This window comes from Cygnus olor, chromosome 12, assembly GCF_009769625.2.
Source record: "Cygnus olor isolate bCygOlo1 chromosome 12, bCygOlo1.pri.v2, whole genome shotgun sequence".
Taxonomy (NCBI): Eukaryota; Metazoa; Chordata; class Aves; order Anseriformes; family Anatidae; genus Cygnus; species Cygnus olor.
Genome location: NC_049180.1, coordinates 1,930,052 through 1,954,280, shown reverse-complemented (window position 1 = coordinate 1,954,280; position 24,229 = coordinate 1,930,052). Strand labels below are relative to the sequence as shown.

The following is a 24,229-nucleotide window of genomic DNA, read 5'->3' as shown; positions in this document are numbered from 1 at the left end:
AGGGGTTTTTGCTGGTAATGTCCTTGGTATGCATTTCTTGAAAGGTTATGTCACTTAATGGATGTCACAGAGCTGCGGCGAAACTCCCCTGTCGGGCTGGGTCCCGCTAGGCTGAGCTCGGTGTTTAAAGCTGCTTTTATTCCGATTCGGTCACAGCACCATTCCTTGGGCACCAACCAAAGGTCTTCTCGCCATCACATGGCCCAGCTCCTGCAGGCCCACGTGGCCAGGGCCGACTCCCTGGGAGAAGTGAGCAGCTGAAGCTCATCCTACGCGAACGGGGGAAATCGTGGTGATTTTGCAATTCACCTCTTCAAGGAAACGTGACAGATAAAGTACACAGAGATCCAAACGTTGCGAGGATTCCAGATAAACCCAGGCGTTTCATTTCAGCTAACCCAGGAACTAGACAAAATAATAAATGTCCAAGTCTCTTTTCCTGCCTCTTTTTCTTAATGGCTCTCGAAAGGTCTTTGAACACAAGTCCAAGCCCTCTAAATAGTCCCAAATCCTCCCTCATCCTGTTTTGATGCACCTGAGCTCTCCTCCAGCCCTTCTTGCTTTTATATCTGGTTGCTAAAAATGACCAGTGAGAGACCTTCTCTTTCGTAATCGTCCCATCCTTTTCCAGACGATTCTTGCTCAGCCCCGCATACGATCCAGGCATCCCACCAGGTCTGTTACTTAGTTATTTCAGCACTGGAATTCAGATTTTAAAGCTGGTTTGCCTAAAAAGGTGCCTGCATTTCTGGCTGCCGAGCTTCTAGAGGAACTGAGGATCATCAGTGGAAAAAGGCAATGGGAAAAACAGATAAGCTCCACGTTCAGGATGAAGTTTTCAGTCGTGAAACATAGACATAAAATATCCTCAGCGACAAAACAGAATTCACCGGCTGCGTGCTCCCGAAATCATCACGAGGTGATCACATTTCTCATAAGCTCATCTCGTTTTTCAAGGAATGTGGTGATAAGCTTGGAAATTTGTTGTACAAAAGCAAAGGTGGAAGAAAATCTTCAGCCTTAAAAATCAGCTGAGGGCTGAAAACCAAGCTCATCTTTGCTCCCTTTGAGGTTTTCTCCCATTTGTAGCCCCGAGCCCCTTCCAGGCATCCCACTGCTCATGTGGGGTGACTTCCCCTGCAGCTGGGAAGGCCTGGCTGATGTGGGGCACTTCAAACCCTGCAGGCTTGGGGACTGTTCCTACACATTGTAAAAAAAGGCCTCAAAATTGATATTGGCTGTGAAACCCAATCTCTTCCAAATCAGGGAGGAGCTGCTAAAGCCGGTCCAGCTTTTTGTCTGTTGAAACAAATTGCTCTGAAAGAGAACAAAACCCTTAATGGATGGCTGAGCACGCCAGCATCTTTATCGTCGACTGTAATCTGCACGAGGAGGTCGGTTGTGACTAATAAGTGCATCCCATTGGATAATGTGCCATAAATTTAAAAAAAAATAAAAATAAAAAACTCTGAGATGCTTCCAGGCCACTGCAGGGAAGAGGAAGAGGAAAGACCAGAACACAATTGTGAGAAGGATGCGTACAAGCACAGCCCTTGGGGACGCAGCCCACCAGGAGCAAGGGACATCAGCTATTCAAGCCCTGGGGTTTGCCAGGTTGGATCCTGTCACTCCAGTGACACCAGGGGGCTGTACCAGGATGATGGTGTTGGCCCAGGTCCGTCAGCTTTCCTTGGCCCCAGGCAGCAGGCGAAGGAAGCCGAAGCAGCAAGCTCTGCAGCTCCGTGCACCGGGCTCGCCCCGACCACGTGGCAGGAGGTATCTGCAGGCAGCCCCCGTCCCAACGCCGGCAATGTGCCTCGCATTAAGGCTGAAATGTGTATTAGTTGTTGTCATCCTCCCGCAAACCCGTACAGATGGTTTTGCTTTCCCCTGCAATCGTCTGGAAAGGGCGCGCGCGTGCCTGCCGCCGGGGTACGCGGCTGGGGGAGACCAGCAGGTAGGAGCCAAAATGCACCCCGACATTGGGTCCGTTTGGGGTCACCATCAGGAGGGCTCTCCTGGCTGCCACCCCCTCTGTATTACACCAGAAGAGTTTATCGGGGCAGGTTTTGTGTCAGCATCCCGCAGAATAGCGTTGCTCTCCACTTTGCAAATTATCCTGAGGTTTTTTTTCTCTTTTTCTCCTTCCTGCGCACAGGACGGACGTGGCTTTAATGCCTCGGTCGTGCAGGAAGAGATCCAGGCTCAGGACATCCTTTTTTAGTAATTCCCAATATCTTTTAAGGCATTACCTGCAAGCTCGGGCAGACAGGCATTTTATTACCTACCTGCAAAGTGATTCCCGTTATTAGCTTTACTGTGCACTGTAAAAATGAATAGTGGAATTTAACCTAATTGTGGTAATACGGAACAGCAAAGCAATCCGGTTATGTAACATGGCCTGCTCCTAACCAGAGAAAGGGAACCCTCTGAAATGTTATTTTTCCAGTAGGATGGCTGCTTTCTAATTAAGTTTATTAAGTAATATCAAAAGCATATGGAAGGGGAAATGCCATCGGTTCATCATGAAGCGATTAAGTTTGTTAGAAAGTGAAGAGCACAGACAGTGATTTCTCAGAGCTAGTGCTGAAAAGATAATATCTACCCCGGCTTATCAGCACATCTATCTCGCACGGGGCTCTTTAGCCAGCCCATTTGCTTGGCTTACACCGTCAAAGCCTTTCTGCCATTATCCTAGGGATTATTCTTCTGCCAAGACGAGAAGTAATCCCAAAATTCCCTTGACTGAATCTAGGAAGTTATTAGGAATTTGCTCGCGTGTGTTACATTTTTACACTCTATTATCCTATGCAGATCTTGCCTTTAAAGATTTTGCTGCTTGAACAAATCTGTCCGTTTCGAACCTAATCCAGCTACGGTACCTGTTCTAATCTAAATAATGCTTCTTATGCTAAACCTCTCCGTCCTTGCTGCTTAATCGGTTTTTGGCACCGCTTCTCATTGTGAGCTTTATCTCCGATCCTCTTTCCATGAAAAAAAGGACGCTTATCTCGGTGCTCGGGCTGTGATGGGAGATGGTGCGGGACCAGCTGCTGCCTTGTGCAAGGGCCAGGTTTTGGGGACCAGGACGGCTGAGGGCTTCCTCCAACCCCGGCTGTCCAGGACTTCTCCCGGAGCTCAGGGCTGAGTCTTTGAGACGGCCAGAAGGACATGAGCAGAACAGATAGCACCCGATTATTTCTGGCCTAAGCCACCTTCGCTTATGGGTGTGTTAATGAGCCGTTCCCACACAGCTAATTTAAGAGGGATGAAATCTGTGCCAGAAGGGGAAGTGGAGGCAATAGCCCGCTGTACTGCGATTAAAGGTGGCAGTCAATTAAACCAGAGCAGCAGCTAATTGCTTATGGGATATTCCACCACGATGCCCCTCTAGGTGCTGGCATCCGTGCGCGGCACGGACAGAGCTTTGCAAGGGGACAGCAGAAAGGCTGGGGCCACTGGTGTCCTCGCAGTGTCCCTGTGTGACCGCTGATGTCCCCGTGCTGTCCCCATACAGCTTCGAGCCCCCGTCCATGCCTGCCTGGCACCACGCGCAGCGCTGAGCGCTCGCTGCCTGCGGAAACGAAACGCTCCAGTTCTCGGTGCAGCAGCGGCTCCTGTGAATATCTGTCTTTGCAATCAGGCTCTGGTTTTATTTATTTGTTGTAAGCAGCGTCTCGCTGTCCAGCAGGCTCTTGTTTCGCAGTTGCCATTTGTCTTAATTGCTTTGTATTTCCACACCTCTGCGCTGCTGGCAGCGAGCGCGTTTCCTCTGGAGCTTTCCTGCCTCTCAACATCTTCCGAGGGAAGCTTCTGCCTCTTCTCTCACGCGGTCCTTGCTGCCTCTGGGCACGCTTTCACAGGGATGGTTTCCAGCCTGTGAATCCCCCACCTGGTCCACGACCACTTCCTTACTCCTGTCCCCGTTTTGCACCCCCAGCTCCGGGCAGGAAAGCAAGCAGGGGAGCAAGAGACATGCAACTGAGTTACAGAGGGTGATGGGTGTGCAAAATGGATGCGTTTCGTTCTGGGTGAGTTTTGGAGTATCATTTATGGTTGGTTTGCTGCCCTCGTCGGGGGGTGGGATACGGCTTCCAGTTGCTGAGCTTTGGACCTGGGCAGCCCCAGCCCCAAAATCTGCTGGCGGCCACTGCTCGCCTGCCCGGCCCCATCCAAAGTCTGCCCCTGTCCCTCTGCAGCCCCCCCACGCCTGAGCAGTCGGGGCAGTGACCCCGTGGGATGCGTTTACGTGTGTCGGGATGAGAGAGAGCCTAAACGTCTGCTTCACTTCAGCTGCTTGCTTAACTATTCTCCTGGGCGAGGATTTAGGTTATGAATTCGGAGGCTGCTGAAGCTAAAAGCGCATTTTCTAACCTTTAATCTGGTGCGCCTGCCTTCCTTTCCCGTTTCTGCCTTGCTTTTTGTTCCAGGAAAACTTTCTAACTGAAGGCTCAGCTGGTGCAGCCGAGCCATAGACGGGTCCTTGCCACGGCCGGGGGTTGTGCTCGTCTCTACTTAAAGGAAAAAAAAAAAAAGAAAAAAAAAAGCAGGGGGAATGAGAGCAACATGCAAATCAGATGATGCAAGCCTATAACCCGACCTGGGACGTCACTGCGCAGACTATTTATTTCAAAGATTCACCCTTTTCCATGGCAACTCGGGGCTGGAGGCACAGGCTGTACGGAGGAACGTGCCCTGCTAAAGCCATTCCCGCGGCCGGCGGGCTCCGCTTACGGCACCTTGCCGGGCTGGGGGGGCCGAGGGGCTGCACTTTACATCTTTCCATAGGAAACTTCCCTCCGGGGCCCAGCTTTTGCTCTGAATTTGAAGCGATTGCACAACCCAGGGGTTGCTCCTCAGCTTAGGATAAGGGAGGATTTCTCCCTCCCCCCCCACCCCCCCAACTTTTAACTACGCGGATTCAGCGGTGCCGCCATCACCGGCGGTGCATGGGAGATGCTGCTGGAAGCCAGCACGAGCATCCTTGGGTGGCTGCATCACTGTCAGGGGGGGAAAATCACTTTCAGAGGAGGGGGGAGCATCATTTTCGGAGGGGTTGGCTTGTGCAGGGTGCAGGTTTGGCCGACTCCGCGTGCGGTGCAGCAGGAGCTGCTGTTGCAGCGCTGCCTGCAGCTGCAGAAGCAGGTAGCAAACATCGCGTCCTGGCGCTCTCCCAGTGAGACCACACTTATGATTAATGGGCTTATAAAGAGGAGCTTCCCCTTCCTCCTAGCAGCACTTACGGTCGGACCACATCTGCTGGCCTCCGGGCCCGAATCCTTGCTTCTGCTCCCGTGCTCGCAGGCGCAGAGACCCCAAAGCAAAAGCAAAGAGGGGGGCAAGGTTCAACCCCGAAAATGCAAAACCTCTCCAGGATGGGCACGAAGGGTGCGACAGTCGTTGCTGCGTTTTATATGAAAGAGACAATCACTCAAATCTTTTTTTTTTCTTTATTAAAACAAAAGGGACACTTGGCAGAGGCCGGAGTGCTGTTACTCATTTAGTTAGCAGAGCATGTGGCTGTTTGTGTAGATATTATTTCTCTGGAAATGCTGGTTTTAGTTAATCACTCTGTAACTTGTATTGGATTCTGTGTTTATGTATTAGCCAAAGCCTCTTTCTGGGCCTTCATGACATAATTTTGAAGTGTTGAAAAATCAGCTTATTCTCTGCCTTCACGGTCTGATATTTTGAAGCATTTTTTCCCTTGTGAAGAAAATCCTCATAAACCACCTCATTCTTCAAGCGAAAGAACAGCTGAAAAAAAAAGAGAGAGAAAGGGAGCTTTTCTTGGCTTGTGAACGGAGTGGCAACATCCTGCTCATTTGATAAGCCAGGAGGAGAAGGGAACGAGCCAGGGCCTGGTTTTGATTAGAGCTCCTTAGGGACCGCATGCCCAAAAGCGCTGGCGCGGGTCGCCCAATGCTGCCGGCTCCTCTTCCTCGGGGCAGGCGGGGCTGATGGGCAGCACGGATGCCTCAGCTCCTCGTTGGCTTTGTTTCAGCCTGCAGAAATGAAATATTTCCTGAAATGCCGTGCCCTAAACCCAAAGGGAACACCTTTGGTGCCGAGGCTTGCAGGAGCCACAGGGAGCTGTCGTTTGCTGAGCATCGTGCTGGTGCTGAGTAAGAGTGCTTTGTAAAGCTTGCAAATCCCCATGAGTTGAGTAGAGCAGAGGACATCTGTCCAGCTGCTCCACCAGTGCCACCAAGGGCTGTCCCCTTCTCGGCAGCATTCAGGGACCTGCCAGCGTGCCCCCCTGTGGCCCTTGGGGACATGGGAAGGGGGACACCGGGAGGCCAGCCCTGCAAACTAACGGCACACAGAGCTAAAGCGAGACATCTGTCAGCACGGCCAAAGCCCAAAGTTTAGGTTTTTGTAGTAAAAGGGCTTTAGGAAAGCTAATAGGAAATAGAAATGTTTCCATTACTGCTTCATTTCCATTAAAATAGTTTTTAAAAGTACATAGGCGGCTTTGTGACATAAACACATCGGCTTTGGGCTGCTGTGCCAGAAGAAGAGAGTGAAAATGATTATTAGAGTAGGTCAGCTATGGGAAAAACGTTGAGAAAAACCTCCTTGGCACTTTGGATCCTTTTCTGTTTTGCAGGTTTTAAAATCCTTTTCCTTCTGTTTGGTGAAACTTTCTTTTAGGGGGCATTTTTGACATTTTCCCCCTCTTTTGCCCTTTTTTGCAGTAGCAGGGGGGCTGGCAGGAGTATTCGAGGAACCTTCTTCCTTCCACAAGCTTTTCATATTTTGTTTTTCCACTATGTAACCTTTTAAAAATTCTTCTAACATTAGAAATATTACGATGTTTCATATTTCCTTGGCCCAACTGTACCCTTTCTGGAGTTTGAGCTGCTGCTTCAAAGCCACAAAAGACCGAACTGAAACATAAAGAATTTGCTACCAGAAATGATGGAAAACTCAGCCTCCTCCGTGAGGGCTGCTCTGTCAGAGGCAGTAAAAAAAAGGGGAAGAAAATAAAAAAGGGAGAATAACTCTACATCCCAACGAGTACACAGAACATTAAGACAAATGGGAAAAAGAAGTTAGACAAGGTTTATCGTTGTTTCAGGAAAGGTCACTTCTTACTGGGTTTCCTCCTAAGAAGGTCTGAAATTCAAAAGGTTGACCAAGAATAAACAGGCAGAGAAAATGGCTTTTGTCTGGTTTTGCAAGGGAAAAAAAATATATCAGAGCTGTAGTGTAGAAGTGGTGACAAACATTATGCATTTTTAATTTCCTGCAATTTTATTATTTTTATCTGTTATTGTCTGGAGATAGAAGCTGAAGCACGGGTTTTGTTCAGCTGCGACATGGGGATGCCGGCAACTGGCTACGGCCAAGTTCCCTTCCTGTAATTCCGCCGTGATTTGGGCCGATCTCAAGACATGGGGAAATCAGTAACAAAATCCACATTGCGGCATAAAAATGTGTTTCCTTCCATCCAGACATGTTGGTTTTGGCAAAACCCAACCCAGGGAGCACCCACGAAACACCTGCGTGGGGCTGCACCCACTCTCCTCAGCCCTCAGGGCCGTGACTCCTCGCTTTGACCCTTTCACGGTGCTTTTCCTGACTCCCTGTTCCCTCAGTTTCTGCTGCTTTTAAAGCATGGCACATTCGAGGCTAGCTTTGCTGAGCTCTTCAGGAAATGAGCGTTTTTCTGTTTAAAAGAGAAACACGAATGAGGGTGAGGGTGGCCGAAAAGCCAGAGGTGCCCCGGGGTGGTCCCCAGCTCCAGCCCACTCCAACCCCTCCTGCAGAAGCGATGCTGGTGCTGGTTCCTTTGGTAATGTACCCGAATATTTGGTGTTATTTGTGCAGCAGAGGCATGAAACCATGCTCCAAAGCCTTGATACAGCCTTGCTTTTTCATCAGCAGCATCATGCACCACTTCCCACCAGGCCAGCTCCCCACGAGCACAAATCCAGGTCTCCCATCGGCTCCAGCCCGGTTGAAAACGCGGCGGGCTTCCCGCGTGGGAGGGGGACGATCCTTCGCGAGCTCCCTTCTCTCCTCTCTCTGACACCTCGTAAATCCGGCGTCTGCCTCCGGAGGCTGGTGGGGGATGCTGGGGCTGCCTCCCCGTCCCCAAGCAGCGGCTCTCGCCAGCACATTCGTGGCAGTCTGGATGCGGAACGGCATTGCGTTGGATGGGCCTTTAATTAGTTTCCAAAACGTTTTTTTTTTTTTTTTTTTTTTTTTTTTTGTATACACAAAGGGCCAAATCTGCTCTTCATTACCTTGTTTTGATTTTCCTGGAGCTAATTTAGGCTGCGACTTGCAGAGCCAAAGGCAGCAGGCACTCTGTGCGTCGCTGCCCCTTGCACACCTCCGAGGGCGCACGGGCGCTCTGTGCACACACGTGTGTGCAGCCCACCGGGGCACAGGGTGCACCCAAGCTCTGCTTTGCCTCTGTTCTTCTCCCAGGCCCTGCGATGGCTCCTTAAAGCAATTCCTTTGCCTCTCTCTTCGTCTTCTCCGGTCTTTCCCAGTAGCAGCTCTGCAGGTCCAGTGGTGATGTGGGTGGAAGAATAGAAGGGCAACGCAGGGACAGATTCAGCAGCATTTGTCCCGAACAGCCCTGGTGGGGCTGTGTCCAGTTTTATCCAATCTTCAGCCGGTCTCATCCCCTCTGTTCTTCACCCAGCCTACATGTGATGGCACCGTGCAGATGCATGTAGGATGAAAGCTGGCATTTTCGACAAGCTTGGGGTGCAGGGATTTGGGAAAAGATGGATGGAAGATGGGTTGGAAACAGCCCTACTGAGCTAAACTCTGCAACCTCAGCCTGGGACCTGGTCTCCATCCTCTTGTGCTCAAATCTTCATGGTGCTGGGGGTGGGGGACATGGCACAACCCATCCACGCCTGCCCAAGCTCGGCCAGGGCGCAGAGCTCCCAAACCCAGCACAATCCACCCAGCATCTTCTTTGTCCCTCAGCGGGGACCCATCCGTCGCGGCGCCGGCTTCCTGCTGGGAGCGCTGGGCACGGGGCAGACGAGGGGCGAGCACAGGCAGGAGCGGGCTTGTTGCAGGGGCAGGCGGGGGCCGGCCGGGAGAGCAGGTATCGAAATGCGAACGCACAAAGGCGGCTTTCTGAGGTTGCCCAGGAAACGGCAATTCTGGAATTTCCTAACTTCGGCGTGTTTGCTTTTGCAGCTTTAATGTTCTTTTAATAACGTTAGCGGCGCGTTCGTGTGTGTGTGTGTGTGCAGTTGATAGGTTATAAAGTAGCATCAATCTCTGGAGCTTTGGGATTGTCAGAGGATAGAAAGCCCTGTATAAATGCAAGTGGTTATTTAACATTTGCTGTTTTCAGGTTTTTTTCAGGCGGAAACCTAGAAGTCAGAGGGCTGAACCTATAAGCACTTTAAATGAACAGCTTAGGGGTGGAAATCCTGCCTCCTGAGGCTCTGCTTGCTTTGCTAAAGGGGATCATTTTGGAGACTACCGTGCCTTTGAAAGCAAACCAGCAAGAATTTGATTTGACTCAGTCACGATCCCCCCAAATCCAACCAACCCTGGCAGCTTTCAGAGCCCTGCAAGCAAACAGCGGCACTGGGCAGCGACCCCAGGGATCGGGGCTGCGGCTACAGGGCCAAATCCTGCCCGGGGCTGAGCTGTGCCCGGCCAGCCCTGCTGCCTCCCCTGCCACGGATCCTGCCAAAGGCAGAGCTGGAGCTCGCGCGCTTTCTGCTCGGCTCCCCGCTCGCGCGTGTGTTCTGTTCCTTTCATGTTTTTTTATTGCGAGCAATCATGATTTGCACGTTAATATAATATCATTATGATAATCTGGCAGCGGGCAAAGCTGGATGCGGCGCTGGAAAGTTCCTCCGTCTCCTCTTTCCATTATTCTTGGAAGGGAGGGCAGCGCGAGGCGGGGGCCGAGGAAGCCAAGGGAAGGGATTTATCAAGGAGGCAAGGCTGGGGACGAGCACCCATTCATTTCGAATAAAAATGGTGTGAGTGGAAACGTCAAAAGGTGAACCAAGACCGTGCCAAAGGGATGGAGAGTAGGGTAAAAAGTCAAGTGATGCAACTATATTTAATTTTTTTTTTTCGCTCTAATTATTTTTGAGTCAGTATCACTTCGCCTTTCAAACCCTGACTCATGACTTCTGCATGCTTGAGGCTGGCAGGGCTGGACGCGGTACAAAAATGTTGGACTCCAAGAAAGCCTGGCAGAGCGTGTGATTTCCCAAAAATAATAATAATAATAACCTGAGCTAATCCCCTTACATTTTCTGTAGCTTTTAATGCTCTGCTCCCGCGTGCTCCGTCTCATCCCTGCGCGTTGCCTGCGTCGGTGCGCTCCGGCTCCGAATTGCCTCCCGGCAATTAGCCGAGTTAAAAATTCCTCCCTGACCTTGCTGGGGTTGCTCTCTCTCGGGCTTGGCAAGCGTCTCGGAACCGCTCCAAAGCCCCACGTGCCGCGACTCGCCGCCGGGCCCCTCGGGGCAGGGGGAGCTGGCGCAGGTGGGACGGGGAAGAGCGGCCGGGGCAGGAGATGCTCGTGCGGGGCCGCGGGCTGTTGGAAAGTTCAGCAGGAGCAGGCTGTGAAGGAGCGGTTTGGCAGCCGGCCACCGCCGCGTGCTTGCTGCAGGTAACCTGCCCTTCGAGCCCGGCTTTCGCAGGTTTTCGCCCGAAAAAAAAAAAAAAAGTTTTTCGATGAAAAGCCAGCGCTGCTTTTCCGGGCGGCGTGCCCGGAGCTCGTGCCGCCTCTTCGCCGGGCTGCTCCACGCGTGGGGCAGGCGGGGGTCCGAGCAGACAAAGATTTTCCAATTAATTAATTAATTATTCCCCAGGTGAGATTTCTGGGGGTGCTGGGGGCTGCTCTGCTCCCGGGGAGAGGTTTTCCAGAGGGTCAGCAGCAGCAGTGCCCCAAATGAGACGGTGACCTGGCAGCAGGCAGGTGCTCGGGCGGCACAAATATCTTCTCTCTGCGTGGTTGGGATCTTTACACCTGGAAAAAATAACGCAAATCAGGGCAGCACCCTGGGATTTGACTGCTGCCTTGTAACGCTGAGGTCTGCAGGTCCCTGTTGAGCGGTGCTTCTTGCTTCAGAAGGGGTTGGGAAGGTTTCACTAGAGTAAAACAACCCGGCAGCAGGGGGTGCAGAATTGGCCCCAGCTTGCCCCAGGACACGGAGCCCGCCTGCGGCTGGTGCTTGGGGTAGGGACCTTGCCTGCATGCTTCTGCCTGCCACCCTAGGTGGGATCTGGAAGGGAAAACACCTCATCTGACCAGGCTTAACATTTTCATTTCCCTTCCAAAATCAGGCAGTAACTGCGTTTTTATTAGAAATCAACCGTTCTGACGTAGCACTGGTTTCAAGCACCGACTTTTCCCCTGTCGTTGCTCTTGTATGTGTCGAGGAGCGAAAATTACAAACCAACCCTTTATAAAATATCCCAGAAATGGCTGTATTTTTGGCTGACTTTCTCTGTCCCATCTGGCGGGATGGCGGGGAGGGTCTGCTTGGGAAGACTGGATGTGGGTGAGCGCTGAAAAGTCCGGGTGTGCTCGGGGGGAAGCAGCTTTTTGGGGCCAGGTACGGAGGGATGGATGAACTAAATTGCTCCGAAATCTCCTAAAAACGGACCAAGATGCCACTTCCATAAAATTCACCAAATTTTCTTTGCCTCTGAGGTTAATAAGGCAAGAAACAAACCCCTCTCCCTGTCCACAACCACGTATGTTTGTGAAAGACATGATTTCTCTGCTCCGTGCTGGAAGATTTCTGTTTCACGTCTTGGGCCAGCCACACAAAACGCCTTTTTTTCCCCCTTTTGTGCCCACCCCCCCTCCACGTTTGACTCAGTTGCTTTGGAGGGCCACAACAGACAAAGGCTTTTAAACGAAATTATACCAGCAGCGGGACAGGAGCCGAGCAGGTTGTGCCAAGCCCTGTGCAAACAGAGCAGAAGGTTTGAGCTTCTTTGGGCTGCATAATGGAAATCACCAATGTTGGCCGATAATCTGTGCATGATTCACGCTCTGGCAAAACGTGCTAGAGCTCTAGGTGTCAGTGAGAGTTAAGCCTTTAAAGCTATTTTAACGCGGTGCCTTTTAATGCAATTTCCTTTGTTTTTAGTGGTAGGAGTCACTAAAAAGCTGCCAAAAAAAAGGAAAGAAAAAAAAAGAAAGAAAAAAAAAAAGAAAGAAAAAAAAAAAGAAAAAGAAAAAAAGAGGAAGGCAAGGACTAGCACAGCTCTTGATTTTTGAAAATGCTTAGAGGTGGCTCTTCTCCAAGGCCTGGCCCTATACAGGCTCTATCAGATGGTGATGCTCTGAGATGTGGGAATGACACCGAGGAGAGCCGGGTGTGTGCCGGGGAGCAGGAGCAGAAGAGGTGGCTTTTCCCAGCGCCCTGGTGCTGGAGCCTTGGCTCGTGCTCACTTCCAACGCTGGCTCTGGTGACACCGGGACGGAGCTCGCATGGGGTCGGTGCTGGGCTGGGCTCCAGGAGATCACAAAGCTCGGACCCTGCGGCATCAGGGGCCCTTTTCTTCAAAGAAAATGCATCTTGGAGGCCAGCTGTGAAAACCTCAGCTCTGTCTCCACAAACACATCCCCAGCAGCGGTGTGGGGTCATGTAAGGAGGAGAGGAGAGGGGATCATGTCCATTTTGCTGGGTAGGAAGCAACTGGGCAGCCGGTGTTTGCAAGCTCCCTTTGCTTCTGTCTTAGATGACCAAAAAAAAAGTTTCTTCAGTCCCCCTCTGCAAATCATCAGCAATATCGGTCCAGTCCCATGCAAAACAAAGTTTGCAGCTTTTCCAAGCTTTCCTCCATCAAAAAACTTCTTCCTGCCAACCCTCATCAGCGGCCACTGTCTGAAGCGATGGGAGACAACAAACCCTGGCAAAAGGGTCAGGGAGAAAGGTTTGTCCAGCTCCCGAAGGGTGAGGACAACGTGCGGGGAATTGTTCTGGAGCTGCTGAAACACGTGCACATCCCAGGATGGGGACAGCTGGCTGGGTGCTGTTAAATCGCTTCCCTTTCTCAGCCACCTTGAGGCATTTGGAGAAGCTGGGGGCAGCGGCAGCACGATGATGAGGGGCTGGATCCGTCCCTTTGTGGTGTTTGTTTGGGGTTTTTTCCAAAAAACCATCATGCTAGTGGGAACCTGGGGCCGGCGGCTCGGGCTGCACCCCCGTACTGGGGCTGTTGTGCACGGTGAGGAGGGACTCACTGCCAGAAATGCTCCTTGAGAAGCTTTAGATCACTGTAACCACCATAGCCATGCTCTGGAAGGTGGGATTTTATTGCAAGGGCTCTCCATGGCATTGCACAGGAGGATCTCGCCCTCTGCCAAGGGCCAGGAGGACCAGCAGAGGGCTGGAGGCAGCAGGGCCAGGCTCCTCCGGCTCTGCAAGGCCAGCATTGGGTGCTGGGGCTGAGGGGGTGAGGGTGGGATGAGCTGTCTGCGGCAGGGTGCAGGAAAAAGCGCTGGGGATGGCGCCCCGGATGGGTTTCTCCAAGCAGCTGGGAGTCCGTGAGCTCTCGCACATGCCTTATTATTGCTGCTGGGTGACTTCCAACTGTTTGTTCGGATTTCACGTCTGGTCTCAGAGCAGTATTGTTGAGATGCTTTTGTCTGGCTCATCCCACTTCAATGCTGTCCCGGAGCGTCTCCCCACAACACAGAGGCCACTGAACGCCTCCTCCCTTCTTCAGAAACCATGTGCACAGTGGCTGTTGGGTTTCTAGGAAGCTACCACGTCCTTTCTCCTCCGGCTTCTCATCACCGTTGGCGCAGGCTGGAGCCCGTCCACGGGCTCATGCTCAGCTATTGTCCTACCGGCAGCTTCACGAGCAGGTTCCAAAGGCTGCAGAGCACAGGAAGGTGAACACAGTCACACTTGCAGAAGCCCCCTGGGAGCTCGTGCACCCAGTTTCAGGACAGCAGAGAGGCCAGGAAGCATTCAGAGAGTCCCAGGAAAACAGCTGGAAGCATCCCAGGAAAAGTGCCGGCATGCATCGCCCCGGCAGGCGTGCCGCTCTCGCTGCCGCTTACCTCCGTCTCCCTTGTGATTTCCCTCTCTCTGTTTGTTTTTTTTTTTTTTTGTTTTGTTTTTTTTCCCCTGAGTGCTCAGAGCTTTAAATAGCAGCGGTGGAGCAGACGCCGTGCCAGGCAGCAGCTGGCGAGGAGCTCCCTACCGATAGTCAAGCCACGGCCGTGCGCTCCCTGGGTGTCCCTGGCACCCGGCCACCCGCAGCACTGCAGCGTCGGCGGAGCTGCCAGGGGAGCCAGCAAGGAGACGGGTGGCACCCTGTGGCCTCGAGCCACTTGTCACCCACCTCCCTGTCCCCTCCCTGGTCAAGATTACGCAGGGTGGGAAAGCTTGGTGGGCACCGAGCATCCACGCTTGGCCTTCACCCCTTGTGGTGTCCAGGAGAAGCACGGCTGACGTTCACAGGTTCTGGAGGAGGTGCAGGGTTTTGGTCCTGTGCCTGCATGGCACCGAGCAGGACAGCCGGGGACGCTTCACGCCGACACCCTTCCGAGAAGCTTGCAGCAGCATGAGCAACGCCACAAGAAGGAGAGCCCTGGGAATGACCAGGCAGTAAAGTCACTCCGAGTGGCAATCTCCCGCAGCTGTGCTGGAGAGCTCTCCTAGGGGGCTGTGCTGCCGCTGGGATTTGTTCCGGAAATGTTCATGTAACAGAAACTGCTTTTTAATTGCTGCTGGTGGCATCGTTACAGAGCTCTGGGGGAGATGGGGCGTGCTCTGGGGAAGCAGAGAGGGGACCAAGCAAGGAGAGGAGCTGAGGGAACCGGAAAGCCACTTAGTGCTTCAAGCAGCGCAGTTACGCTTGCAAATTGCAAGGCTGGGTTTGCACTTGTGCCCCCTTTGGAGGGGTGATGCTCCCAAGAGAGAGTCCCCAGAGCCTGCAACTTCCCTGAGCTTCGTGAGCACAACCGTGAGGCTGTGGACGCACGGAATCAGAGGCCAGTATCAAACATCTGGGCCTCATATCTCTGTTTAACGCAGCCTCGTTCAGAGCGATGTTCATGGCACGTTAAGTTGTTTGGCATCCTCATCCCCCCTCGGAGCAGAAGATGCTTTCCTGCGGAAGAAAAGTGTGTCCCTCTTCGATTCGCAGCCCCGTGCAGTGTGCACCCCGCATCCAGCTTGGTCTTTGCATCCTTTTGGCTGTGAGGAGGCACAGAAAAGCAGGCTGCGTTGGTTTCGGCAGCGTGTGAAAGCATTTTCCCACCGCTCTCCGTTGAAAAGCATGATTTAATTAACATTTTTATATGTTTATTATTTAAGAGAGCACATGCTGCTGGTTTGGGGATGTTTTTTTTTTCAGTTTTCCCCAACTCATGCTCGTTGTGAAACAGTTGAGTCATGCTCCATATAGACAGGAGGGAAGGGGCAGAGGGAGCGTGGGACGGACAGGGAGCACCAACCATCCCCACCTGGCAGGGCATGGGGCTGTGGGGCTGTTGTCCACGCACAGAAAAAGTCAGGAAGAGCCTAAAATCCCCCCCTGCTAATCCACGCTAGCTCTCGAGCAGAGCAAAAGCTGAATTTCTTGTGGTTACGCCACAGGTGCAAGCAGGATGCGTGCCTGGGCTTCCTCCTGTTGGAGCACCTTCGCTTAGGGTTTATGGCTTTGAAGCCGCTGCCTCCTGACATCCATAAAAGAATTGTTGGGAACCACTTGCCTTCAAAGGGAGGCCACCAAAAGCAGCGAGAGAAGCCAAGTTTGTGCCGAGGACGTGTCTGCAGTGGTCAGGATTGGGCCATCCAGGGGCAGCCTTAAAGCCCGCTTCTCTCTGCCAGCCTCTGCCCAGGGAGGTTGGTGGTTGCAGGCAGCAGGGCTCTGTGTGCATTGCTGTCGTGTAACAGGGCCAGGGACTGGTTGTTTGCTGTGTTGCGGCCTGGCTTTAAAAAAATAAAAAAAATAAAAAAATAAAAAAAGCCAAGCCGTTTTTAGTCGCAGCCCTTTAAGCATAGGCTTACCCTCACACCCGTGCTGGAGGCTCCCCCACGCCAGCGCTGGAGACTTTGCTCATCGCAAAAAAGTAAACATGTGCTCTAGGGCTCTGAAAACAGATAAAAAATATCCCGCCCTGAAGGAGAAGGATAAACATTGCTAAAATGTTATCGTTTGTGCAACTGCGCTCTGGGTGCTGGATGCGGCCACAACCCCAAGAGCTTCTTCTCTTGCACGGGAAAGTGCCTGGGAGCTTTGCTGGGACCATCTGGAGCAGCAAGGAGATTTGTTTAGCATCCTCTGCCCTTATCAGCATAAACAGAGCCCCTGTCTTCTGGGGGGGTGACCGGGGCGTTGACCAGACAGCTGCTGGTCCTCATCTCGGGGACAATTGCAAGGTGGGTGCTGGCAGCTCCTTGGTCCCATCGACCCACGTGGCACCACCAGCAAGGGGGTGCTGGAGCCCCCCTCTCCCCATTTCCTGACCCTTTGTGGCTGGACCCGGGTCCAGCGGGTCCCAAAAAAAGGCTGCATGGGGTGGGCACCCGCTGGGTGCTCCCTGGCTCGCGGCACGCGGGGATGCGCCCTTCTCCCGGGAGCCGGGGCAGGATTTCTCCTTTTAGCTGGAGCAGAAAACGTGCGCTTGGAGCTGGTCTCGCTCTCCTCCAGGAGAAGCCGTAGGAAGCAGGGGAAGGTATATAATCATAAAAATAATCGCCCCCAGAAGGCTTCTGCGGAGGGGCCTGGGGCTGGCAGTGGTGTGCGGCCTCTCCGTGTCTCTCTCCGGGGCTAAAGATAGCCGTGTCTGCAGCTGAGCCGTGAATCAGTGGTAAAAAATGTGGGTCACCTCCTGTGTGAAGAAATGAACGTTCAGAGACTCATCCGCTCCTGACCTCATTTCGCTGGGTATGAATCAGGCCCCAGCCCGACGGACCCCACAGCTGCTCCTGCGCCGGCGGCTCCGCGCTGGGTTACCCGGCCGCACGTCAGCCCTTTATTAAAAGCTTTTGGGGGCCGGTTTTCTCGTTATAACCAAAGGGCGTTAATGGGGTGAGAGCGCAGGCGTGGGGGTTTTATTCCCGTTTTCTGGGGAGCGGAGCTGGGGGTAGGCAGGGTGCTCGGGGCAGACACCGAAAAGGTTAAACCCGGCGTTCCCGCCCCGCGTGCGCGCACACACGTGTGCACAGCCACGCACCAGCACGGGTGTGCGCGTGTGCACGGCTGGGGCATCCACGTGTGCAGGGACATGGGTGCTTGCATGCACAGAGTGAGCATGGACACAGATGTGTGTGTGCAAACACTGCTGGGCACGGGTGTGTGCACGCATGGAAACTCCGTTGTCCGTCATCATGGGGTGCACAACCAGTACGTGCGGCCAGGTGCCCACCAGGCACCCAGGGAAAGCTGCACACAGCCTTATCCAGTCTCTCTTTTCTTTTTTTCTATCCTGCCGTTGCAAAATCCACTCCCGTTTTTCTTAGTTCAAGTAAAACCTGACATGGACTCCAAAGCAGCAAGAAACCATGGTGTGAAAGCGTGGGCTGGCACCTGGGAGCCCCGGGCACCGTCCTCGGCACTGCCCCACGTGCCAGAGCTGCTTCGTGTGTCTGTGCCTTGCTCGCCCCTCCTCTCACCCAGCTTTTCTCAGAGACTGAGCTTTGCTCTGCTCCCCCTGCACGCCAGCACGCAGCGGTGGCACTGCCGGAGGGTGGCACCGCCTGGGACCTGCCTGGGTGCCACCACCCCGTCCCGCGGGGACACACACCGTGACGGCTTCGCGAGCGTGCCCCGGGCACCCTCTGCCCGAGCTGCCTTTAAATAAAACCATCCCGGCTCCGCGGGGGGAAATCTCGTCCCCGAAAGTGGAAGGGCTCTTTCCTCGCCGCGTCCGCCTGTGCTAAAAGGTCCCGCGCGGCAGAGGAGCGCTGCGGGTGCGTGCAGGGCGCACGGCGCAGCCCTTTAGCTGCAAACCTCCCCAGCACACATCAGTCTCAGACCGGGGCTGAGGTTGGGGCACGAGGCGGTTCGAGTTTCTGCCCCCGTTGGCTTTTCCTTACCCCGCGGGGCTTCGCCTTTCAAAACCCCGGAGCCAGGAAATAGTTAAGCGCTACAGTATTTCGATTAGCAGAGCCTTAAAGTCAGTAAAAGACGGTCAGAGAGAACTATCAGGAGCATGCTAATGAAGTGAAGTCATCAGCAGACACCAGCGAAGGATTCATGCCTGCTCCACGCCGTGTCGTACCGCTGGGCTGCACGAACGGCCGTGCAGGTGGACGGGGGCTCGCAGCGAGGCGACGGCAGCGGTCGGAGCTGGGCTGCCCGGCGTGCGGCGCTCCCCTGGATGTCGCGCTCCTTCGCTCCGGCTTTGCGCCTCGCCGGAGCCTGATGATATTTCCAGCTCCACGGGAGCTGCGGGAAGACTGGAGATAGTGCAGAGGGAGACTAGAAAGACAGCAAAGGGCAGCTCCCGTCTCCGAGGGAAAGGTGAGGGAACGCTCTTGGAAAATCCCTTTGGTTTCTCTGTGTCGCCGCTGGATTGGGGAAATGCTGGGGGTGGGGTGAGGGGGACGATTTGGGCTTTTTCGGTGGCAGCGGTGGTTGGAATCGGCAGCGTTGCGCGCTCGCTCTGCCTCTGCATCCAGAAAGTTTCCTCCGGTGCCAGGATCTCGGGGCTGGAGATGTCTCTGTGGGGCTGGAGAAGTCCCCATGGGGCCGGAGATGTCCCCGTGGCACCAGCGATGCCCCGAGCCCTGCGCCGGGCACCAGAGCTGGCAGAGCAGGGGCAGATCCTGCCCCCTGGGAACACCAAATCCCACAGGGAACACCAAATCCCACGAGGAACACCGAAACCCAGCCGCCTTCACTCAGTCCCTCTGGGGATCTGCAGCCCCTCTTTGAAAATACGTCGGCAATTTTAATAACGTTAAATAATGTTGTCCTCCTGTTTTGGGGCTTGGTGGAGTAATTGTGCGAAACTTTTCTCATCCTTTTTTCCTAAAGTGTGTGCACGTTAGCATCGGCGGCTCGCAGGCTCAGGTCCTACCTTTTCTGTAAAAACGGCTTTCGTGGAATAAATCCGAAACCTAGGGCAGAGAGGAGTTTTAGTTACCCAGTTGCCTTAAGGGTAAATCCAGCAGTTCTTACGCGGACAACTCCACGCTGGAGCTGATGACTCGGCGATGTTGTTTAATTTACAAAAAGGCGCACCGTGAAAACATGCATTTGTGTTTATGGTAAACGAAAGAAAAATATGCAGAAGAGCTTTCGCTCCTCGCCAGATGTGATTAACCCCTTCGAGGTGACGACGAGCTCGTGCGACGTGCTCGGGTAACGCCGGTGACGAACGTATCGCCGTGCGGCGGTCGGAGCGAGCCGACGACCCGGCCACGAGCTTAGCGCACGGACGGATTCTCCGCCGGTCTCCAGGTCGGTCCCCAAATTTGGTGTTTTCTGCCCCAAAGTAGTTTTAATTTTTGTTTTTGCAGAGACATCCCAGCTTGTGACACTGAGAGCTGTCAAGGAAGACGGACGCCCAGCTTCTGGGCTTCTGTGAATTCCTGCGATGCGCTGCATTTCTAATAATGCTGCTTTAAATAACATCCCTCGAGTTTATCCACGCTATCGCAGCATTATAGTGTCAGAACCCAATCTTTGGGGCCCGGGGACCTCCGGCGAGATCGGCGACACGATTACTTTTTAATCTTCTGTCCGAAGCGTCGTGCTTCCTTGTATCCAGTTCTGTCTGGAAAAAAATCTTAATGAGGGTTACGCTAAAATTGACACCTCTCCGTTCGCTGCAGCCCGGCCCCGACCCTGGCTGTGCACCGTGCGGTGGCACCGGCGTCCCGGCAGGATTTGCCCTTGCATGTGGGAAACGCAGCTCCGTCCCCGCATGCTGCAGGACAGCATCTTCGCGCCCAGCTCGGCACCTGGGGACGTTGCACAGGCTGAGATTTTCTGCTGCAATCGCGGCTTAAATTAAATACAAGAAAAGTGAGGGAGGATTTCCTCCCTTCTTCTCTCCCTCGTCCTGCCCTGGTGGGTGCGAGCCGGCATCCCACAGAAGGACCCTGGGTGCGGACAGCCCCCGGTGACCCCTGGGGAGGTCTCCTAGGTGCTGGGACCCGCTCGTGCATGGCCCCCCTGGGCTGCCCTGCGCTCTAGGGGGGATATTTGCTGAATACACCCCAAAACATGTGTTGTTTAAAGCAGGGTCTTGCGTTGTGCTGCAGCCAGCAGACGTGCCAGGAACGGTTCCGCTGCTGTGATTTTCGCTGCGGTTTCTCTGCACCGCACTCGGGACCGCGGCACCCAGGGACCCGAAAGTCCCTTAGCAGGAGCTGCTCCCGATCCCACGGCCCTTAAACACCCTCGAATTGTCCGCCGGCCACTTTGGCTGCCTGTCTTTGGAGGAGAAAGGTGTTAAAGGGCCAGTGGCCCACTACTAAGCAACAGTTACCAACAACCTTAAGCAAATAAAATGTGTGAGCTTATGAAAACAGGGGAACTGCAGCTGATTCCCAGCATCTCTGCCGTGTGAGTCAGTAGTGCATGGCTGCTGCTCCCTGCTCGTTCCTAGATGACAGCATCCACACATCAAATCTGCTGGCCCTTGGAGATTAGACATCCCTTAATATTTATGACGGTTTCGAATAACGCGCATTGCTCTGGCTGCTAGATAACCCGGGCAAGAACTGGGATTTACGTGTTTCTGTTCTTAGGGCTTTTTTTTTTTTTTTTTTAATAGCTTAGTTACTGAGTAGTTCAAGTGCCTTGAGCTGTTCCTGTGTGCTTTTTGGACCGCAGCTGCCACCCCCGGCCAGCTTGTGCCACCCCACTGCAGGTCAGGTCCTCGACCCTTGACCACGTGCCAGCTTGAAAAGAATTCAGCTGCTGAGCTAGGAGCAAGGAGGGCCTTAGCCCGGCGGTGCTCGGTGCTGGGTTTTGTGCAGAAACTCGAGGTCTGGGTGGCTCAGGGGGGGTTTCAGCTGCGGCTTTCCCGCTGCAGGCGCTGGGTGAGCGGTCCCAGGAGCCCCGTCTGGCTTTCGGGCATGCCCGTCCCACTGCCAGGGCTCGAGGGAATATCGAGCAAGAGCAAAGCTGGCCTGTGTTCTGCAAACCTCTGGGAAAAAAAAAAAAAAAAAAGTGGTTTTACTGCATGCATGGTGTCCAAGGAGGCTTTCCCAGGATTGCCATGCTGTTGGTGGAGAGGCTGGAAGGCATCGCGCGAGCAGAGGCGCTTCCACGTGCGGGTGGACTTGTTGCTGCTCTGAGCTCTGTGTAAGTAACCACATCGGCAGCCTGTGTCCGTGGCAGAGGTCCGTCTGTCCCAGCTCCTCTGCTGGGACATTCCCTGCTCTTCTGGCAAGGTGTGCTCCCATAATTTAGAGGGTTTGGGAGACTTTTCCTTCTGCAGCAGCCAGAGCTTATAGCTCTGCCCTGTGTGACAGCACAGTGAGGGTGGCCGGGCTGCCACCTGCAGCGTTTCCACCTGCTTGCCTTGGTTTCTGCAAGGAAAAGTGTCGGTGTTTGCCATCCTGTAGGCCGTGTCTTTGATTTTCCCGTGATACTGGTCGCTGTGGTAAGACGAGGATGGGATTTGGGGGTGGTGGAGGGGACCTGCAAGGTGTCTGCCTCTGTCCTGAGCTCTGCAGAGGTTTGGCTGTGACCTCAGATGACTCGTGTCCTCTCTGCAAGATGGCCCTTTGGGGATGTGTGCTGTGGGTCGGCCAGCAAAATGCAGAGGGCCTTGCACAAGAGGCACTAAAAACACACGGAAAAGCAGAAGAAGAGAATTCCTCCAGGAAAAGATTTTTTTTTTTTCAATCTGCTTTTAAACACAGCCCACAGCCCAGAGCCCATCTCACCTCACCCTGGGAATCATTTCCTTACCCTGCACGTCACCATCAGTTTTCATCCTGCTGGTCCTTGCTGTGCCTCTGGATGCTGCCTCGCGTTTCCCAGCCCTCCTGCTGCAGCCTCAGCCTCCCCTGCTGAGGTTCACCCCGAATTTTGGGCTGTCACCTCCACGGCACACTCGCCTTTTTCTGCACAGATGGTGCTTGGGGACAGGATGGAGCCCTTCAGCCTGGTACCACCTGGAGCCCCTTCTCCCATTGCTCTCCATCATCTGGCATCAGGATGAGGACTCTGTGGCCAAAAGGGCTTTGCTCAAGAAATGCCACCAATCTGCAGGAACTTGGCACTGCTCTGTGACCTGCTCAGCATGTCCGACACCAGGGACGTCTCCTGGAGGCACGATGAAGGCAAGGTTCAGAGTTCCTCCACGAGCTTCCACCTCCTTTTCTTCCGGAGGATGAGGAGTGTCAGGGACGAGCTCCAGCACAGGCGACACCAGGACACCGGTCTGTTGCTGGCAGGGACATGACTGCCGCTGGCTGTGCTGCACCTGCAAGTGGCTCTGGGTGCAAGAAAACCCAGAACTCGATTTTCTGCTCTCCTGTGCCCTTGTCTTCAGCGCACAAAAGTCCCCACAGCCCCATGCTCCAGCACAGTGCTGGCTGCTGTGCACAGAAGTCATTGCACAGGGCACATCCCTGCTCTGCTGCAGAGATTTTTCTCTCTGCTCCAAACTTTGTAATGTTTTAGGTCCGTGCTTCCCAGGCGCAGCTCCTGTGGCAGCAGCCCAGGCAGGGGACACCTTCCCCAGGGCATCCCCCTGGGGGGACACGGCCAGGGAGCCTCCGAGAGCGGCTTTCTGCCGGCAGCCCGGCTTTTGGGGCTGGAAGCTGAAATCCTGGAGTACAACATCGCCACCTGTTTGCCACATGCGAACATACAGCAGGATAAATCCCGCCAGGATGCACCCCGTAAGGCCAGTCCCATCAGGATGAGTCCCATCAGGATGAGTCCCATCAGGATGAACCCCATCAGGATGAGTCCCATCAGGATGAACACCCGAAGGGTAATCCCATCAGGATAATCCCACCAGAATGAGTCCCATCAGTCAGCCCCTGCACAGCCGAAGTCAGGGCGGGAGGGAGGAGGAGGGGATGGAGACAGGAGGCTCTGCTGGTCCCGTGCTGGCACGGACGCTGCGGTGCTGGTACCGCTTCTCCTGCTTCCACACCCTTCCGTGCTCGCCCGGAGCCCTTCACCACCAGGTTCTTAATGCGTTTTTTTCATCAAGAGGTTTAAGCAGGTCTCTGGAGCTCGACACGGGCGAGACCAAGTCAGTGAGAGTGGGACATGGCAGGCTGCGGGTGAGCTGCGTGGTACCCAAGTGATGGATGCTGCTGCGGCATCCCCTGGGAGGCTGCTGGAAGATCTGCTCTGCAGTGGCAGCTAGAAAACGCAGGGGGCCGTAGCAAACGGATCCCCCCTGCTCATCTCTCTCCCTCAAGCAAAACCCCTTTATGGGCTTCACTTTTCCCAAATGCTCACGGATCTTCTAGGGACTGGTTGAATCGAGCTGAGGTGCACTTGGTGCACGCTGCGTCGTGTTGGGGATCCACGGCTCTCATCATACTGGAGTCATTCTGCTGTGAAATGCAGGATCTGCACCCCAAAACCCACTGCTCCTGCCGGAAAAGTCTCTGCTCAGGGAAGATGCCCTGGAGAAGACCAGGCTGTGGGGTTGTGCTGCGTGGAGCAAGGCTGGGACTGAGCATCAGGGCACTGGGCTCACCCAACTCACTTCATTCATTTCGCTGGTTTTCAGTGGATATTTTGGATATCTGGCAATGGACTGAGAACCTACACACGTGGTGGGTTTATCTTCCTTCACCTCGATGCTAAAAGCTGATTTGTGCCTGTGCAACACCTATTGGGTATCCGAGTATTTTGGACAAATGCTCCTATGCTCCCCGTTTCCATGATCAGCGTGTGCACGGATTAAGCATCAGGCTTTTGTTTAAAAGAAACCTTCTAGAAAATGATGCAATGAAGCATTTGCATGTTTAAATTTGCAGGGATTTGAAATATTTAGATTCCGCTTATGGATTTTGGCATTTAATGGGGAGATCTTGAGTTTAAAGCCCTGGCTGCTGGCTGCGAGAGGGAGATGTGTGTGCACACACACGCATGTGCACGCACGCAGGGGTTTTCTCTTTTGGAAAGTGCTAATGGGAACAAGCCAACATAGATTGTTCCATTAATGGGGATTTATAGCACAAATCTGCTACTGTTTTGTCAAGACAAACAGAAATAAGTGGGCTTTTAGTGCTGGGAAAGCTGGCCCCAGGGCAGCGTGCTGTTTACTAGCAAAGGGCAGCTGCTCAGAAAAGGCTGCAGGGGAGCAGGAGGG

General features: G+C 53.8%; 1 protein-coding gene across 8 annotated transcripts in view; it reads left to right on the top strand.

Annotated features, from left to right (window-relative positions):
• The window catches only part of ZNF469 (zinc finger protein 469), a 228,773-nt gene that overhangs the window by 148,203 nt on the left and 56,341 nt on the right, over positions 1-24,229 (top strand). The window contains exon 1 of one of the 8 annotated variants that reach the window (XM_040571501.1): positions 18,116-18,447. The exons of 6 other annotated variants lie outside the window; for them this stretch is intronic. The gene's annotated coding sequence lies outside the window, so the exon portion shown is untranslated. Of the gene's footprint in view, positions 1-18,115; positions 18,448-18,470; positions 19,390-24,229 lie in introns of those variants that run through there. One more of the 8 variants, XM_040571509.1, reaches the window with a different exon arrangement.